The sequence below is a fragment of the Dermacentor silvarum genome, chromosome 1 (genome assembly GCF_013339745.2).
Source record: "Dermacentor silvarum isolate Dsil-2018 chromosome 1, BIME_Dsil_1.4, whole genome shotgun sequence".
Classification (NCBI taxonomy): domain Eukaryota; kingdom Metazoa; phylum Arthropoda; class Arachnida; order Ixodida; family Ixodidae; genus Dermacentor; species Dermacentor silvarum.
Genome location: NC_051154.1, coordinates 439,790,856 through 439,807,546, shown reverse-complemented (window position 1 = coordinate 439,807,546; position 16,691 = coordinate 439,790,856). Strand labels below are relative to the sequence as shown.

At 45.7% G+C, this 16,691-nt stretch overlaps 1 non-coding gene across 1 annotated transcript; it reads left to right on the top strand.

Annotated features, from left to right (window-relative positions):
- The first annotated feature begins 565 nt into the window (after positions 1-565).
- Trnac-gca (transfer RNA cysteine (anticodon GCA)) lies at positions 566-640 on the top strand. Its single transcript has one exon. It is a non-coding gene; the product is annotated as a tRNA-Cys (tRNA).
- Positions 641-16,691: the final 16,051 nt, after the last annotated feature.

The following is a 16,691-nucleotide window of genomic DNA, read 5'->3' as shown; positions in this document are numbered from 1 at the left end:
AAGTTCTAGAAATCATTGAACGAAGACGTTGTTCTCATCAAGAAGCCATATCTGAAATGCAGGCTAGAACACAGGGATACGCAGCTGTCACGCAATCGCCACGGAAGCGTCTCTTTCAATTGCTATTGCTGATGCAGTCGAAAGGGCAATGGAGAAGGCCATGGAGCGACTAGCTGGAAACCTTTGTGAGTCCTTGTCACAAATGCTAACTAACCAGATGGCACATATATTCGGCACAACAGCAGCTATTAGCATGACTTCGCAAACCACTGAGTATCCACGACCATCAAATGAAGAATTATGACAAGCAAGTCTAGCACGGCTGTGGACGGCACGAAGGACGCCGACAGGAAGACACAACAGCGTAGGTTTCCACCTGCGAGACTTTCTTTCGAGGAACCCGGTTGGGTTTCCATTGTAGCAATTGCTACATTTAGGTGGATGTCTCAGTTTTCCTATAATTACGTATCTGCACCTAGCGCATTTCCGCTGAACTATTACGTCATACACTTGCCTTTGCTTCGAGTTGTCGACAAATTCGACTTCGCCCTGCCATCTGCTAGCCGCCTGGTTAGCTCAGATGGTAGAGCGGCTGCCCCGCAAAGGCGGTGGTCCCGGGTTCGAGTCCCGGACCAGGACGAGTTTTTCTTCAACTGCGAGGCTTTCTTTCGAGGAACCCGGTTGGGTTTCCATTGTAGCAATTGCTACATTTGGGTGGATGTCTCAGTTTCCCTTTAATTACTTATCTCCACTTAGCGGATTTCCGCTGAACTATTACGTCATGCTGTTGTTGTTGTAGCCTATCACGCATGTGGCTCCTACCCACGATGGGGGATTGGCCAAGAAATGGGTGGATTATTCCAAATTAATATGGAGGATACATTTCCGAATATCTATGAAATTAGTATTGAACAGCGTAGAGTTATATGTTAATGTAAATCAAGAAAGTCATATCGAATGAGTAATAATAATTTAAAAGTACAAAAAAGGGTAGAATTTAGCAGGGTATTCGTTTGGATTCTGTAAGGAACGTTTGGACGGCGAAGCAAGCATCCCTGTGGCAGAATCCCAAAGTGGACGCCCCGAACGAAAGAATAGTAGGTTCTGTTAAGTCCAGGCCAAGCCTTCGAAAAGGTATTTCCAACAATCGTTTTCTTGCCGCAGTAGAGCGGCGACAAGATAGAAGAAAGTGATGTATCGTCTCTTCCTCATTACAAAACGGGCAGAGGGGGAGGGAACCAAACCCGACCTGTGTAAGTAGAAATTTAGGGAGGCAATACGGCAACGTAATTCGGTGAGAGAGACCTCAAGCATCTTTGTGTTACAGGATTCGCTACGCCAGGGAAATGTCAGGTGCTTATAATCTGGAGAAGCAGTCAGAACTGGGTTTGATAAGGCGTTTCTAATTGATCGCATCCGAAATCTAGCCGCCGTGATGTGTGCTGTCACTGGTAGAATAGGAAGAACAGGGCCGGAAAGTGAGGTCTTTGCCAGTGAATCGGCAGTTTCATTAAAAAACAACCCTTTATGACCAGGTACCCGAAATCAAATGAACACATTGCACATGGGCAGGTAATAGCAAGTAAAATAGTTTTAGCATAGGTGAATCATTAGTGGCGGTAAGGGAAGAGCATACAGAAAGGGAGTCAGTAAGGATAACAGCTGTTGTAGTCGTTTGGTCTAATTTACGTAAAGCTAGGATTACTGCTAAAAACTCGGCCAGAAAAATAGGCACAAAATCGGGCAATCTTAAAGAAAAAGACCAGTCGAGTGCAGGATAAAATATCCCAATGCCAGTCCTTTCTCGCTCTGTGATGCATCTGTTGCAATGATAATATTTGTTCCTAGGGAGCGTAGGTGGACTTGTAACATGGCGTTTAAGATGCTGTAAGGTAGTAGTTTTGCCGTGGTTTAGGGAAAATATCGTCCGAACCTGATATCCAGGTAATTTTAATGCGTATTGTTAGGAAGCACATCACGAATTTGCACATTTAGTGGTTCAAGTAATTTTTGCACAAATATAATTTGTGGTGTATGAAACCTGGGCCAATGAACGGGAAAAAAAATAATTGTGGATCGGAGATGAAAATTATTTGAGGACGGCTTAATGGTGGTTCATATAGTCGTAAGAAAGTCTGAACGGTCAGAAGGTGAAATCGGCATAGAATAGGTGGGATTCTCGCTTCCAGATATAATACGGCATTTGCAACGTATTTTGGAAGACCTAAGCACAGACGTAGCGCCTCTCGCTCTAATAAAACTAGCGGTCGAAGCTTGTATGATGGAACACCTGAGAATAAAACACAGCCAAATTCTAATACTGGGCGAATGTACATTTTATATATTATCAAAAGGAATTTTCTTCGCATACCTGCTCTTCGATGGCTTAACTTGCGCAAAATGCCCATTGTACGAGCTCCTTTTGTTGCAAGATATTCAATATGCGGCCACCAGTTAAGATTTCCGTTATAGATAACTCCAAGGTACTTGAGTGACTCTACTTGTGGAATATCTTCGAGATGATAGTTAAGCAATATGTACACTGGGTCTTTAACGGGAAAAACAAGGATAGCACACTTATTAGCTTTTCAGGTTTAAGTGTAAGCTATCCAGCCAGCCTTCCAGTTTCGTTAGATAGGACTGCAAAATTTAGTAAACGGAGTATAGGTCACTAGCCATACCAAAAAAGGCAATGTCGTCAGCATAAACGTAGGTACTGACACCTGGGTGAAGGGGGATTCTGCTCAGTAAAATATTAAATAATATTGTGAAAGTACCAATCCCTGAGGCACACCTCTTGTTTGCTTGTGTTTACCGGATGAATAGCCGCTTCGAAGACAAAAGAATTCCCTGTCTTTCAAAAATTCATGCACCCATGCTACAATATATCCTGGAAAGCCATGGCCCTGTAACCGATTTGTTAAAATTGTATGTTCAATGCTGTCATAGGCTTTACATATATCTAAGGTAACTAACGCCGCATATTGTTTTTTCTGTCTCGCGATGTTAATGCGACTTTCAAGGTGTACATGCGCGTGCCATATTGAATAGCCAGATCTAAATCCAATTTGACAAGGACTTAACAATTGATTTTCATCAATAAACTTTATTATATGCCCGTGAAGCACTCTTTCAATAAGTTTTGCTATGTTTGATGTCAACGCAATTGGTCTGATGTTGTCGATAGTATATCCTGCCCCTTGCTTTTTAAGTAACGGAATAATTTTGGCGATCTTCCATTCATGTAGAATCCATGCATTGCTAATAGAGTAATTTAGCAACTTCAGAAGCTTACGTGGGGCTTCTTGGAAGAAAATTTTGAACATTGCACTTGTTATTCCATCCGGGCCAGGCGCTGTAGTTGGTAACCGTAACATGACCTGTGCTGATTAGCAGGGCTGATGTTGCGGCCATGATGTCGAGCGTTTCTTCTTCAGACGTCAAGCACACTGTCCACTACAAACTCAACCTGATTGGCTCTGTAATTTCTTCCCTGCTCATCGAGGTAGTCTATTCGGTCGTGACGTCACAAGATGACTCCGTCGGCCCAGCAGTTTGAGCGCGAAAATTTAGAACAATAGAAATTAGGTATTCATTTTCTCTGATAGCGAGCCGTCATTTAGCTGGAATGCAAATACAGAATTTCGGAGCCAGCAAGCTGCCAAGACTAATATTGTGTTTCGTTTTATTGTTCCCTTTATAACTCGAAATGGGACGCTAGAGTAGTGAAATGGAGACATTCCGCTTGTGAGCGCTAGTTTCAGGCTTATACCTTAACAGTGACGACAGCTAAAGAGCCTCACTGGTCACAAAAAAACCTTTTTGAACCGCTTCCGGAAAAGTGAACTGTACTGCGAACAATGACATCGATGGCAGAAATTGGCAACAGCAGATGCGACATGAGCAACAACAACCAACACCGCACATAGTCGACGCGAAGTCGAGTGGTTTTCCAAACACGGTTCGCGCCTTCTCTCTTGTCCTCTCGAGTCCCATTCCGAGCGACTGCGACCACTTCACTCGGGTCCGCATATCCCTCTCCAGATACAATGCGCCCTTTCAGAAAATGCAACGGCACGTTTGAAAAGAAGGAAGGCGGGCATAGGGGTGTTCGGGGGGCCCACGAATTCAGGGAAAGCGTGTTCAATTGTGCTCCCCGGGAAGGGTCACATCCGTTTCAGATCAAACTCCCGCATGCAAACTCAGAATATAGCAAACAGTCTCGAAGCCACGAATGAAAAAAAAAAAAAGGGGGGGGGGGGAGTGTTGGATTGGGTGGGGCAAGCGGTGATGCAGAGGAAGGGGGTGCGGGTGGCTGTTTAACAAAGTGTCGTGGTGGAGAACCCTTGAGGATTCCGCCGGCTTCCGCCACGCATTCAGTCGAGCGACGACAAGTACGGTCTCGTCAAGTGACGCTGACGGGGTCATGCAAGAGGTCAACTTTCTCTTTTCCTAGGCGCACTGCAATAGGAAAGAAGAGGGTTCCCGTCATGGTTCTCGAGTCGGGACCCGACGGACGAAAAAGCTGGTTAAAGTTGACTTCGCGCATAAAACCGAAAAAAAAAAGAAAGAAATAAGGCGAAGAGGGTATCTACAGTTGGTTTTTGGTTGACACCACCACGCTAGTTCCATGACACGTATTTTTCTTTGCCACTTACTTATCATGACTTTGTTCCTTAATCTGCCCTAGCGCGGCATCTTAATTTTGCTTTTAACCATTACGAGCAAATGCAAACCAAACACGAAAAATATTTTAAATTCGGCCCATAAACATTTCAGCAAGACTGTCACGGCTGTACCCGTTCGCCGTCGGCGCGAAGTCGATCGACGGGGTATACAAGCCGGTTGGTCGTTCCGTATTCAAGCGAACACAGTGAAAGAGTCAGAGTGGGGAGTAAACAAAAAAACAAGATATTTATCGACTGATAACGATGCACAAATTACAAAAAAAAAAATAAACAAGGATGACACAAGAAAACTAACACAGCTGAACTTAATATACCGCAATGATGACGGCAAATAAATACGACGAGCAATTTAACAGTAGATATAAAAATGAAGCAGCGCGAGGGTCAAATACACAAGAATACACTTAACAGTAATTGACTGAAACAAAGTTCAAATAAAAACAAACGATGTCATACGCGTGGCCGGGCAACAGCAGCAAGTCCATGAACCGTGAAGTCGGCGCGCAGAGCTTTCCCGAAGAATGCTGGTGGGCCGATCTTGTCGAGGTGGATGCGATTGCTGGGCTGGGTTTCCCGGGAGTCTAGATCTGACGACTTCCCTCAAGTAGGTTGAGCTAACTTGAGGCGAACTACCGTGAGCTTCGTTGCAGACGCTGGTTTGACGTCTCGTACGTCAACTAGTTACTTGGAGTTCCGACGCGGCTAGGCGGCCCAGGCGATACTGGACGGCACTAGCTTCTTGACTGCTTCTCAGCAGATTACAGGCTCAGCTTCTAGACTGATTAGCAGGGCCCAAAACCTGCGCTTAAATAGCCTCTCCTTTCCCTAGTTCCCTATGTCGGGGAACTGTAGGTATGCAGAGTTCACCTAATTATTTCATGACTCCTCCCAAAAATCTCGGCCGCACCCGTTTTAATCAGGGGCGAGGGAACGGTTGATTCTCCCCCCGCTGTCCAAGGTCGTGCCCCTGCACTGCACCACATGGACGCACGCGCACACACTTGGGTCCGTTAATCGGCGTGTCGCTTTCTCGAAACTATATGCCGCACCGTGAGGACACGAGGTTTTTGGCGGCCGTTAATCGGCGTGTCGATGACTCAAGAAACTATGCCGCTCTGTGACAAGGACCCATCTCACGATGAAAGTCGACGTTCACGCGATTAGCATTGATGCATTGTAGCGACCAGGGGTGGGCAGATGCCCTCATTTTTCGGTTTCCTCCCTAACCATCATGACCTCACCCTCACGTTGAGAATATTTGCCTTCGGTTTGCTATAATTTTAAGTAAACCATTTACTCGTCCTGTGCTAATGAGCTCAGCTTAGAAATGTGATTGTCTATAGGGTCATTGACTAAACCTAAAGATTAAGTTGTCCGCAATGCTCGCGATGGGAACACTGCACCTGCCGGCATTATTTTTTTTTGGCTAGCAGAGCACTTTTAAACGTGGGAGTCAAACGGCGAAACAAGGCACCACCCTATACTTCCGCAATGGCTAGGGTGAGCTGACTATTTTGTTTCTTAGCTGCATGCATGCGTAATCCACAAAGTCCTTGTGACAGGTCACGTTTCATCGCCAGACGCACTGGAGAATAGACATCGTGTACTAAACCAATGCAGGCATTGTACCGAGATTCTTGCATAGCATGATGGTGATAACAAAACAACACGCCAGCAAATTACAACGTATTTATAGCTACGTACAATCGCGGAAGCAAGCGATATGTAGCAAGCGACAACATAAATGACACAGCTTTGACTAAAGTACAGAAATATAAATATCTAGGGTTAACCATAACGTCAGACCTAAGGTGGGACGGGCATATTGACCACATTACTTCATCTGCTATGCAACAGTTATTTTTTTCTTTGCAGATCACTTCAACTGGCACCCTTGTTAACAAAACTCCTAGCATACAAAACATTCGTTAGGCCGATCCTCTAATACGAAAGTACTGCATGGTTTCATCATACCCAGATGAACACAAAGAAAATAGAAACAGTACAAAGGAAGGCCATTCGATTCATCCATAACAAATTTAAACGTGAAGACTCTCCCACTAACCTTCTAACTATTTCTGGGCTCCTTGCACTAGAAGCACGAGCGAAACAGGCTCGTTTAAAATTTCTTTATCAAGTCCTGCATAATTATTTCAAAATTGACATTTCAAATTACATTTCTTATTCACAAACACGACCTACCAGGCATAAAGATACAAATACTTTAGGAGAGTATAAATGTAACAATGATGTGTTTAAATATTCCTTTTTTTCCGGTTGCCATTCGTGAATGGAATATGTTAGCGCCTCTCACCACTAACGCTGTCACTGACTCAGTTTGAATGAAAAATTGAAAAAAAAAATTTCCTAGCAGGTTAAAATTGCTAGTGCTATTATTCGAACATGCAAACCAGCATGTACTTGCTTGCACCCTGTGTAAGTAGTCGTGTATGCAGCGTAGAATGTTTGAATTACCATTTTATTCTATCATAAAAATTAGCATGTACTTGTATTTGGTGTATATATTATCTAGCGTAAACTGCCTATATGTAAAGTGCAAAGTTGATGTTATACATTTTGTGTATAATATATGGTATACATGTATTGCTTGATCATTAACGTGATGAGCGTTCTTTGTATCTGTACATATATGTATATAGTGCCCACCTGCTTTGATCTCAGTAGAGACCAGAAGTATTGTAACAAAATAAAATAAATATGTGGTCCTTGTCAGAAAATAAGAATTATCTTAGAGCCCGTTACTCCTTACACGTATGTAGCACTGTACTGTGGCAGTGTAAATTGCTGAACAAGTGGGAAAAAAAGCAAAAAAAAAGCAAAAAAAGAAGAGTCGCTGTAGCATACGAGGTGCTAAACAAAAGTTCCAGGAATTCAGTCGTAAAAAAGAAAGTGTTGCCCATAACGCCTAATTAGCACTGTCTCCTTCAAAGTAGTCCCCTTGAGCATGTATAAACCGATCCCCGCTTTTCTGCCGCGATTTCATGCGTTCGTGGAGTTCTCCAGGCGACAGTGTATTGTGGACTGCCTGCAATTCCGACTGGATCTCTTCAACGGTGTGAAACCGAGGTCCTTTCAGCCTCAACTTCAACTTTGGGAACAAGAAAAAGTCACAAGGGGCGAGGTCAGGTCAATAGCGTGGGTGCAGAAGCACTGTGATTTGTTTGGAAGTCAGGAACTGTCGAACAGCGAGGGATGTGTGAGCGGGCGCGTTGTCCTGACGAAGAAGCCAGTTGTTCTTCCACTCCTCCGGACGCTTGCTATACACCTCAAAACGTCACAGTAAAGCTTGCTATTCACGGTTTGTAAAGGAGGTAAGAATTCCTTGTGGACAATTCCATCTAGGTAAAAGAAAAAAAAAAACTGAGCATGGAGTTATGAACTTCACATTCACTTGACGTGTGTTTCGCGGCCGCTGGAAATTTGGCGACTTCCATTGCGACGACTGCTGTTTAGTTTGAGGATCGTAGCCCTAAACACATGTCTCATCCCCGGTTACTACACTGGAGAAGAATGTGGGATTGTGTCTGACTTGTTGCTTTCAGTTCTGTACAGACGGAAACACGGTGCAGCTTCTGTTCGTCACTGAGCAGTCTTGGCACGAATTTTGCAGAAATGCGCCTCATGTTCAAAACATCCAACAAAATTCACTGAACTGTGTCGTACAATTGTCCTACTTTGTCGCAGACATTCTTTCTAGTTAGCTCGTGATTTCCAAGGATAACCTTACGAACTTCCGCTATCGTTTCCGGGTTTGTGCTCGTTGACGGGCGTCCAGAACGTTCATCGTCGTCAGCACACATTCGACATTCTTTAAAGCGTTTATGCCACAAGAACGTCCTACTTTGGCTGATGGCGTCGACTCCAAAAGCGTCCTCTAGCATACAATGAGTTTCTGCCGCAGTTTTGCCAAGATTAAAACAAAACTTGACGCGAATTCTTCGCTTCTTGAATTCTGCCATATTGGTTGCTAAGAAATGCGCCAAATCAGTGAAACATTGCGTTGCAAAACAATACTTCGCAAACAATACTTCTTAGATGCAAGCCGTTCAGCAGACTGATCCGCAAGGCATACTGCTAGTCACATCTAGTGGCGGAAATGTGTACCACACTCAGTTTGCCCGTGCTTTTCAAGTTCCCGGAACTTTTGGGTAGCTACCTCGTATAATCGGAAGGAGGTTCAGTTCTGGTTTCGGTGACGGTAAATCGGCCCACAGGCATGTTAAATGAAGGAGTTCTGGGGGTTTTACGAGCCAATACCACGATTTGATTATGAGGCACGCCGTAGTGAGGGACTCCGAATTAATTTTGACCACCAGGGGATCTTTAGCATGCCCCAAATGCAAGGGAAACGGGCGTTATTGCATTTCGCCCCAATCGAAATGCGGCCCCGCCGCATTCACACTTACTTAACTTCACATTGTCAACATCAGACTTCCTCGCCGTCGTCTCACAACCGTCCGCCCTTCCTCAGACTCCCCAACTTTCCGAAGCTGACCCTCGCCTCACCACATGAAGGTGAGGGTGCTCATGTCTGGTAGCGACACTCCGTGTTGCCACCACCGGAACGCGTCAATTTATGAGGCCTGTAAGCAGCCGGCCTCCTCTATCATGCTTCCTATTTACATTCAGTGCCATCTAGTGGTGCCACCGAGAAGTGGTCCGCGCGTGGCGCCTGTGTGAAATATATTCAAACAAGATTGTCTGAATATGTAAGTTGCGGGGTGGATTCCACCCAGCACCAGATACATTTTAAAGGATATTTTTGTAATTGAAGAGCGGCACATACCAATGACCCAAGATGGCGTTGAAGGGGTTTATTGAAGCGTGATAAATAACCAGCGGCACATACCCAGTGACCCAAGGTGGTGTCAAAGAGGTCCATCAAAGGCGTTTATTGAAGAAGTTGGCGTCGAAGAGGTTCTTTAACCCTGTAATGTTCAAACACTGTTCCACACACATGAAAATTTGAACACATTCATCTCTATTTCTAGCCATGGAGAGTATATTTGTGGAACGATGAGACACTGCGACCGTGTGCCTGTCGAGACGAAAGAACCAGCAGAATCCAATGGTCGAGAGTGTTTACGAGCATGTGGAAGAACGAGGGACACAGAGAAGATGTCTTCCTAGGTGAACTCTCCGACGGTGACAACCAGGAGGCATGGCACGTGGTTGCACTTATGGACGGATGTCCGGTCAATTTCAAGGTTGGCACAGGGGCACATTTCACGGTCATCTCTACCTCGCAGTATGTCAAGAGCAGTGTGGGAGAGCTGGTGCCTGTGGACAAGAAACTCAATGACCAAGAGCACCAATCACGATGAAGGGAACGTTGGATGTCACAGTCATTTGGCAAGGTAGCTTAACACGCCGGCGCATGTTTGTAGTACAATGACTGCAGACAGCACTTCTCGGACGACCAGCCATATGCTCTCTTGGTGTCCTTGCACAGCTGGAGGCAGTTGTAGCTGGAACACGCAGCCAAACATGGCTAGGAATGTCTCCTCGAGAGAAATCCCAGTTTCGCACGCTGCTCAGTGGACTAGCCGAGATGAGTACAATTTACAAAGTGACGCTGCAACCAAATGCTACGCCGTATGCAGCTGCTGTGCCTCGACGGGTTCCGGTTCCGCTGCTTCCAAAAGTCAAATGGGAGTTTGAAAGGATGAAAAAGCTTGGAGTTGTTAGACAAGTTGAACATGCGACATAGTGGGCGCCAATGGTCATCGTGAAGACACAATACGACGAGGTAAGAATCTGCGTTGACTACACACAACTAAACCAGCAAGCGATTCCCTGAGCGAGTGAACATGTCGACCGTCGAAGAGAACTTGGCCAAGCTGGCTGACGCAACACTGTTGACGAAGCTGGATGTCAAAATGCTGGCACATGCCACATGCACTTGAGTCACAACGTTTGACCACCTTAATAACACGGTTTGGGAGGTTCCAATTACTTCGTCTACCCATCGGCATCGAAACAGCACCAAAATTCTTCCAGAGAGAACTGCTTCGAGATTCAGAAGGCTGCCAGGAGAAGCTTGTCACCAAGATGATGTTATCGTGTTTGGAAAGGACCTGGCAAACCATGATGTCAAGTTGGAAGCCGTGCTTCAGCGCCTGAAAGATGCAGGAATCACTATGAACCCGCGGAAATGTAAATTCTGGAAAACGAGACGGAAGTTTCTGGGACAAAATCCTGGACAAAGAGGGCATCATTGCAGACTCGGAGACTTCACTCCCTTAACGAAAATCTGGAGGTTATTAAACGCCCTTTGCCATCCAGTTTCACAATGTAGCCCTTTCAAAAGCCCTGCTACAGCTCTTGGCTCATCTGAACGCGTAATTGCAAATGCGTTCTGTGCAGCACTAGTAAATTTCGTACAGCCTGTCTCAGTTCAAGATCAATCTATATTGCCGGTGCAGCAACAGATTGAAGATGCTTGCAATTTACTCCACGCCCAGTTGGACCTTCTGTTCTCTTTACAAGAACTGCAGCATGCTATTTCCAAGACACGCCAAAGAACACGACTGTCCTGACAACTCGCCTATTGCACCTTGAAAAAACTTTGGCACCAAAAGGCACGGCCACTCCTTTACGCCTCTCCAACAGATGGGGGAGGTAGCACATGTTCCTGTGAGTTCGAGGATCGCTAACGTGGTCCCGTTGCTTTGTGACCTTCTGTTCTCTTTACAAGAACTGCAGCATGCTATTTCCAAGACACGCCAAAGAACAACGACTGGTCCTGACAACATCGCCTATTGCACCTTGAAAAACTTTGGCCCAAAAGGCACGTCCACTCCTTTACGCCTCTCCAACAAGATGGGGGAGGTAGCACATGTTCCTGTGAGTTCGAGGATCGCTAACGTGGTCCCGTTGCTTTGTGAATTCCTTGTGAATTCGGCCCCAGAACGTCAGTTAGTTACGTTGGTTATTTAGGGATTAATCAGTGACATTCCCACGCGCTAGGATGTTCGCAGACGCGGACAAAGTGTCACCGGAACAATGACCTCTTTATCTCCACACTACACCGTTTCTCAAGATCCATTATGTATTCTCTGAAACAACGGGTGTTATGGCTGCTAACACGCGGTGGGTGTTAGCAGCCATAATACCCTATGTTTCTGTGAATACATTAATTACTAACACTACTACCCAGTAGGTGTTAGTGCTAGTGTTAAGTAGCAGCTGCACAGTAAGTGTACAGGAACCCAATGACCTATTTGGCACCTTGGATAGAGTACCACAACTTTACCCAAAGTGCGAAGGGAAATACAGTCGAGGACGCCATAGGGTTAAATGGTTTGATGAGATCAGGCTCCGGCCGAAACGTCAACTTAATAATGTTGTTTTAGAGCGCAGCACTTGGGCACCCGTTCCTGCTGCGAGCGTCGGCGTCGTCCCTCGGCGTCCTTCGTAACCGAGTGAACGAGCACCGCGAAGGATGAAATAGCGAACGCGGAGCGCGGATGAAAGACGGCGATAACGAAGAGAGCGCGAGGAGGAAAGCGGAGGAGGAGGGTATGGCGAAAGCGTGAGAAGAAAAGCATAGTGCCGCGCAAGACTTGCTCTACGGCGACGATGGCTACGAGATGGCGCTAGAGAAGCGCGCGTCGTTTGTATACCGATGACGCCACCGATGGCACATATGGAAACAAAGCGCTGCATGAGCGGAGGTCCGTCTGCGGCGGCTGCTGTGAATAGCGCCCACGCGTCACCCACGCGCTGCCTCTCGCGATATCCCGCTTAGCGAGGCAGTCGCGCCACACTTCGCTCCATTTGCAACGTGCCGCACGAGACAGACTGTCCGCGCCAGCCAAGATATCACGAAATGAAAACACGTATACAGAGGCGCTCAAATTGCGCGTTAGGGAGTATCGTAATCGTCGGTAAAGTTATTTGAGGAGCGCGTCGACTTTTATTTATAACCAAAGGTATTTCTTCTAACTTCAAGTTCATATATACGTTATATATATATTGGCTTTACATTGTCATGCTTAACAAAAACTGAGTCCCTAGATTTCCCGTCTTCTGTGTCATTCATATATATATATATATATATATATATATATATATATATCCTGACTAGAATGATGACACAGGAATGCCGATGATAGAATGGCAGCAACTTTATGACGACGCAAGCATCACGACGACACGACAGTATGACTACGTATGCACGACGACGACGCAATGACGGGGATGACATAACGAGGACCGCATGGTGACGACGCTATGTCGACGACTGTACGATGATCCCGAAAGGACGTCCACTGCAAGGTCACGACGGCGGAATGAGGACTGACAACGGCGTGATGACAACGCAGTGAGGACGACAGAACGAAGACGTCGCCTTCGTCCTCGTGAAATCGCTGCGTATATAGGCATCATGCTGTGCATCTTTCACATTTGGTGTTTTATTTCGGCATAACTTGCGAGTGGTGCAATGCATAAACAACAACAAAAAAAAAATCCGAAGCACTTATGAGTTGTGACTGCGAAAGCAATAATGTCCAATTGAACGCCGCTGAGCGGTCCTTCGAGGTTTTCGCTGCGAGTAATGTACCATAGCTGTACGTGTTGCCCGAGTCAGCAGCCTGCGGTGCCAATGTCACATGCCACCGATGTCCTGCGCGACGAGAGCCTGAAGAAGCAGCGGCGGTCACCAAGGCCGGCAGGCGCGCGCAGCAGCTAAGCCCAGTGGGGATGAGAGAGGAAGATACAGACCGTGCGCCGGCTTCCGAGGACGAGGGTGACGTGGCGTCGCGGCGATGCCCTCTCCACTTAGGCAACACCTGGCGCGCTAACAAAGCATCAGCTGTTCCCTTTCGGCCGCTCTGCACCATCGAGGCGCTCTCGTGACGGGGCGTCGCAGACAATGGGAATTTACATGCCCTTTCGGTGCTCGCTTTGTCGCTCAATGGGCCATTTGACGATTCCACATCAAAACGTGTATGAGAATAAACTTGAGACCTTTGTGCTGGATAAACATAAACGTTGCACTAGGCTGCACGTTGCATACGATGAAAGTGCGCACAACAGTGAGCATCAGCGTTAGTTGTATAGGATTAAATACGCACCGCCTTACTGTAGCTTCGTTTCACATGGATTCCAACACATGAGCTGGACCCGCATAAGTTTTCGACACGGGTTTATTGCCCAACAATTGTTTCTCTTGGAGCTGGCATATTTTTAGTCATCTGGATATTTTTTGGGAGCAATATGTCAGCTTTCAAGCGATATTCTGCAATGCGATATTCCAATAGTCTTTCTGTTACAAAATTCGATTGCACACTCTGAAAACCCAGGGAACGATTTCATTTGGTGCCGCGTACCGGCCTTTATGTGAGTGGGTTTGCAAAACCGATCAACGAAGAGCTCAGTTAATTGCTACGGCTCAGGTTCCGCATGAATTGAATGCTGTTCTTCGCGTGAAGTACACGCAATGATGATAAAGCAGATATATTAAACATAGGAACGTGAGAAACGAGAATCTAAGTACAGACTTCGAAGGCTGCTGAGCACACGTGCATGCATTGTCATCAGTGCAGTGGTATAAAAGTGTTACTACAAGCATAGTCCCTAAATACTATTAAGGAACTATGCTACAAGTAACCCAAAAGTACGCATTTCGCAGACGGCACTCTTAATGTGTTCGGCATACGTTCCAGATCAAACAGTTGCTTAAGTTCTGCACGAAATAAACAAGATATTTATGTGCATCGAGCTGTTCTTGAGAATTTCATGCGAAACAGCAGTTTTCATTGCTTTATTTTTCTATTTATATAAGTGGAACAACTTAGCTTTGGTTTATCACGCGCCTGTTTTTTTCCGCTTCTCTGCCAAATGAAGCGGAACGTTTTCTGCCGTGCGCATGGTGTTGTTTCTGAGAGAAGCGTTCGAGTCTGCCTGGCTAGATTCTATTTGATTAGCCCATCGGGTTTGGCCGCTGTAGGCATCTTTCTACCCTCCAGCCAATTATCTTTCACAGATTGCTGGGCGAAACGGATGATTACAGATGTGGTTTTATCTGGTTTAGAACGCCAAGCAGCGCATAGCAGTAACGTCACTCTCCTTGAGCTTAAGAAGGCTCAGCCCGGTGTTAAACACACCTTCACTCAACGCTTCTCGACTCAGCCAAGTCGAGGCGAAAGGCCTTCCTTCACTCAAGGCGCCGTTGCGTTTCATGAACACTACTCTCGGTTTCCTTCGCCGAGGAACGCCTTGAAAATGCACCCTCCACTCAAATGAAGGGCACCGACAGAGAAAAACAGTCTGATATAGAAACTATTCTTAAATGTGTTTAGCAAAAGCCCAATTCTATAAGACAAATACTATGTGTTTTTGGTTTTTTGCCTTTCTCATCAAACGACAACATGGTGAAATCCACAACTTAGGCTCGGCAACGCTGCCACTGTTAGCATTCGGCTTATATAGATGAAGCGGAAGCCTTGTTTGAGGTCTGGCAACAATCGCACCCCAACTATAAATCTAGTACACTATACCATTATACCCCAACAACTGAGAGCGCCGGAAGCATGGTGCATTGCTTCGTAAACTGTATCATTGGCTGAGAAACCTCTGCGACCACTTTGTATACTGCTGTTCGTTTCCATGTGCTCAATTTGTGATTCACACTGCGGTTGTTAGTCGTAGTTAGTATGGGTCATAGTGCCCGTGTGTGTATTGTGATCGAGCCGGATTGTCTTCCAGGGAGACAACGGATGGAACGGTTGATGTGGCGCTTTGTTTGCCTTCCAGGCCTAGTGCTGCTGAGAGCTTTCTGATTTATGGACGCAACAACAGGATGGAAAATATGAGTGAGTGAGCCATTTTCGCATCGAAGAACATTGCGTTGATGCGTTTTTTGCTAGGTCGCCGCCGCGCTGTCGATAAAGCGTTTCCGATGCTTGCACGCACGACTGGCTCCAGTTAAATTGCTCGCGCTGCGGGCAATAGCACCCGAAGCACATTATTCGACGCAGCATAAGCCTGCGCGAAACTTCTTGTAAATTGCAGCTTGTGGGAGATTCGGCATGACAACCTGTTTTGGTCCCGCTTTGTTTAAACAGAAATGCAGAATATACCGCTCGCGCCTGTTTCCAATGATCGCGTAAGAAATCTTTCAGTAGAAAAGAAGCAGCTATAGTATACAAGTGGCAGAATGCATGTGGTTGAGTGCTTGGCTCAGGAGGGTAAAGAAAACAAGCGTTTTTGTTTCCTGTACTTCGTCTTAGAAGCCGCGGTTATTAGTCGGTTTGTTCAATTTGTACCACACGTGGTCGATGAAATATCACTAGTGTGTGCATTTCCAGTGCTTCTTCGTTACACATATATTCTACGCAAGGTCTTAATCTTCCGAAAATTTACTCGTCAGTAGTTGATTACCACCATTAGTGTTTTTTCGCCTTACTTCTTTCAATGTGCTATGTGGCAGCATCTGATGCACGTTTCATAAACCATGTTTTTAAGTTCACGCGACGGTCACATTTTTTTAGTTGTATTTCTTTTCGCTTTGGTTGCTGAGGTATCCTGAGCTTATTTGACGCACAAGCACCCTACGTACACAAAATGTTTGGCATTCTGCTGGAGGATGTGGCCTTAGAAAGACCAGCTGGTGAAAAAATAAGCGTAGTCAGGCTTATGGCAGAACTGAAAGCATTGATGCAGCCAACTGTCTTCCGCATCCAGTGGAAGAAATTCATTGTTCCGGTCTTCATAATTTATCTTAAGCTGAAGCTTGAACAGAGCCGGAGGAGCATATTTTTTACAAGGATTTACTGTGACATATTGTCGGGTGCCTACACCTGACAGGACTATGGTCTAGAACACGAATGGTATTATATTATACATAGAATATCTTTGTCAGTAGTGCTACTGCTTGGAGGATCGGAGTGCATGCTGTTTTTGTAATCCTATCAGAACACAAGAAGATGAGGATAATGTTATGTTTATCGTTTTAGAGATTGCCACTAGAAATGA